Source organism: Pteropus vampyrus, unplaced genomic scaffold (genome assembly GCF_000151845.1).
Source record: "Pteropus vampyrus isolate Shadow unplaced genomic scaffold, Pvam_2.0 Scaffold18, whole genome shotgun sequence".
Classification (NCBI taxonomy): Eukaryota; Metazoa; Chordata; class Mammalia; order Chiroptera; family Pteropodidae; genus Pteropus; species Pteropus vampyrus.
This window is the reverse complement of record NW_011888799.1, coordinates 9,015,897-9,019,597: the sequence shown is the minus strand read 5'-3', so window position 1 is coordinate 9,019,597 and position 3,701 is coordinate 9,015,897. Positions and strand designations below refer to the sequence as shown.

Sequence of the window (3,701 nt, the reverse complement as noted above, 5' to 3'; positions counted from 1 at the left end):
AAAAGACAGCGAGTAAGGGCATTGGTTTCCCATTGTCTTCTTATCTTGTGGACTAAACCTTGCCAAACTGTGGTTCCAAGGACAAAGACAATCCACTGGGAAAATATCCAAGGTTGAGGAATTTTCCTGAAACAAAGGGGAAAGGAATTCACACAGGAATGTACAATGCTGTCTAAAACAAGAAAATCCAATAATTAACTTGATTTTTCTCTAGCAATTGCAATAGTTGAGTTTATCCCAGGGCCTAAGGAATTTTTCAGGTTATGAGAGATCCTGTTGGCTGCCCCTGCTTACTAAGGTTAACTCTTAAATAATGTTTTTTGTTTGTTTGTTGGTTGGTTGGTTTGTTTGTTTTCCGGGCCTGAAGTTGAGGACCAGGACCATCTTAATTCAGCATTAAGATGGAAAGGTGGCAGGAGTTAGTTCATCACGTTCCAAGAAAAGTGTCAGTAATAGTAAATTTTTTTTCAAGCTAAGAAGGACGCTAAGATTACCCTGGTCCTCATTAGATATGTGGGAGAATAAGGCCCAGAAGTTTAGGTGATTTACCCAAGGTCATCTACACAACTATTTATATGAGACAAAGTTTAGGTTATAATCGTACTATCATGTTCTTTTAATGAAAAATGTTGATATTATCCTTCCCATCCTTCTGCCATAATTCTAAAATCTTTTTCTAATCTTGTCCTGAACATAATCATTTTTTAACATCTCACATGTACTTAAATTCTTTTGTCTTTAGACACTAACTTGAAGAAAAGTTGCACGAGGAATATACATTTCGTGTGGAAATTTTAAAAACACAAATAAATACAAAAAAAGAAAATTAAAGCCATCTGCAATTTTTTTCTGTGGAGAAAACCGTGGCTATATATTCCACATATCTTTTCTGTGTAATATATATTTATTTTTTTATATATTTATATATTTTTAATCTAGAAATGGTATTTTGCTCTTTTAATGGTATGCTATTTTCAGTCAATATTTGTAAGCAAATTTTCATGTGAATGCATATACTTCCGTAACCTTATTCTTGACTTGACATAAAAAAAAAAAAAAAAGGAGTTAGAGCCATTCCTGATGAATTGCTTAAACTTGTTTTATAAAATTCAGTTTCTCCAAAACTACTGAGCTTGCTTAAAAAAATGCTTTTGGCCATGGATATACAAAAAAGTATAGCTCTTCTCCTTTTAGAATCTGGTGGTGTTATTAACTCCTATTTTCAGTTTGTTTATGGAACTAAAGTAATACTGAACATAGATACATAAAGGTGATTACCACAGTGGAAGTTTGACCTTTGAATAATCCTTCCTTGTATAAACAAAGTCTGGAATGTTTTAAAACCTCTAAGCTAATTTCTTTTTTTATTTATCTTAAACCTGAGTCAACATGGAATGTCCACTTTCCTTAGAGTATGAGATGAAAATGCCTTGGTTCTCTAATCATACATAAAGAAAGGGTCTTTGGGCACCACGTGTTCCTTGCCTCAAACCCACGTGGCTCTGCTGGACCCTCCAGGCCCTACAAACATGGCCTCACCCAACAGCCCTACCTGCCTTCCCTGCATTGGTGGACCTGCTTGAGCATTTCTTCACTGTCCCGTACCCAAACTGCTCTCATTCCCACCTCCATATCTTTAGACGATAAGGCTTATCATGGAATATCCATTCTCTCCTATTCCAACTCCACCCTTCCTTCCAGGTCCTGCTGACCAGCTTCCTCAGTGAAGCCCTCTTGGTGATTCATCTTGCTTCTCTCGCTTTTATCTGGAACTTGCTGGCTCTAAAGGTAAGCCTAGTGTGGTATAGCACAGGAGTTCCCAACCCCTGGGTCATCGACCAGTACCCGTCCGTGGCCTATTAGGAACCAGGCCTCACAGCAGGAGGTGAGCAGCTGGCAAGTGAGTGAAGCTTCATCTGTATTTGCAGCTGCTCCCCAGCGCTAACATTACCACCTCAGCTCCACCTCAGATCATCAAGCATTAGATTCTCCTAGGAGCTCTTGTCCCTGGTGCCAAAAAGGTTGGGGACTGCTGCCTCATCCACCTTTTCTGTTCCTTAATTCATATCTCCGCTAAGCTTACTGTTCCCTTGTTTGTTAAGGCTGCCGTTTAGCTTTCATTTATATTTTACACAGCAATGTGCACATATTACATATTAAGTATTCAAGAAATATTTGTTGATTAGGGGAAAAGTAGAATCCTATTTCTGCCTGTTTCTTCTTAGTTGTTAGACCTTAGAAAAGTTCTTTAGCCTCTATGAGCTTGTTTCCACTCTTGAGAATGGAGTGAAAGCACCAGCCCCATAAGGTTGTCATAAAGAGAAAGGGATTCAATGTGAAGAGCATGGGTGTACAAACTGCCTCAAGAAATGACAGCTACCATCAGAATGGGCTAGTGGACCTTCTCCCTTTGACTTTATTACAGGGTTAACTAAACTAAAATGTGACCCAGACTCTAATATGATTATGAATTCTAATCCTTATGAATATTTTCTAGCATTCTCAAAAGTAAAGTATATATAATTACTTTATATATTTACATATTTTTAATTTTATTATGCATACATATACACCTATATATATTTACTATTGTTACCATAGCCTTCTCCCAAGATGGGAAATAAGTATGTTCCCTTGAATTTTCTGGGCTTCCTTCACCATGAAACCTTGTATGCACACATATTTGTATGTATGTATAAATGCTCTTTTATTCTGAAGAGTTTGAATGAATGGATGCATGTGATATGTGCACATGCAGATAAGTGTGCATAATTATACACTACATTATATAGCATATATCTAACTCAGTGAGGACTTCTTGGTTGCAAGTGATGTTAACACACTCAGACTACCTTTAAGAGAAAAGAGGGATTATTTTGGACTGGGTAGATAGCTATATTAGTTACAATGAGATTTAGCCTTGTATCATTTTAAATTTTATAAAATAATTTCTTAAGTAAGACGCAAATATATTTATCTCTCACAGAAGAGGAATCCAGAAACATGTAGTTGCAGTGGCTCCACGATGCCAGGGTGAATTTCCTCCCCTACGACTCCACTGTTACCAGTAAGTGGCTTCCACTTCATGATCCAAAATGGCCATTTGAGCTCCAGCTATCACAATCCATCCAATGAAAGGAGGAAACCCAAAAGAGCCAGCCTTCTTCTTAAGGAGCTTCCCCAGAAGTAGCATACAATACTCCTACTCACCTCTTATTGGTCAAAATTTAGTGATGTGGTTTTACCTAGCTGCAAAGGACACCTGGAAATGTGACCATTTAGCCGAATGTTAATTTGTCCAGGTAAAAATAAGAATTGTTTTATTAAAGAAGAAAAGAGACATACATATTGGAGATGCTGTTACAATTCCATAACTCAATTAATTTTGTAAACATAGAATGCGCTTCCTATAGCTTCCCTGCTTAGTTCAAATATAGATCTAAAATCTATCAAAATTGTCTTAACAAAATCATAAATATATAAAAAATTTATCCTCAAAATATTTCATTATTCTATAGCTTATAATAGCAAAAAACAACAACAACAACAACAACAACGAAATGAGTTTGGAAAAATAAATTAGTTTTAGATCCCAATAATGAAGTACCATGATGTTATTAATGTTCAGATTAAGTGGTAAAAAATCAACAATCATGATGTGAAAACCTGTCTAGATTATTAAATAAAACCAGCAGATTACA

At 36.3% G+C, this 3,701-nt stretch overlaps 1 long non-coding RNA gene across 1 annotated transcript in view; it reads left to right on the top strand.

Annotated features, from left to right (window-relative positions):
* The first annotated feature begins 222 nt into the window (after positions 1-222).
* LOC105288512 overlaps positions 223-3,701 on the top strand; it is a 9,568-nt gene continuing 6,089 nt past the window's right edge. The window contains exons 1-3 of the long non-coding RNA XR_895608.2: positions 223-298; positions 1,702-1,788; positions 2,987-3,067. This is a non-coding gene — a long non-coding RNA (uncharacterized LOC105288512). The remainder of the gene's footprint in view (positions 299-1,701; positions 1,789-2,986; positions 3,068-3,701) is intronic.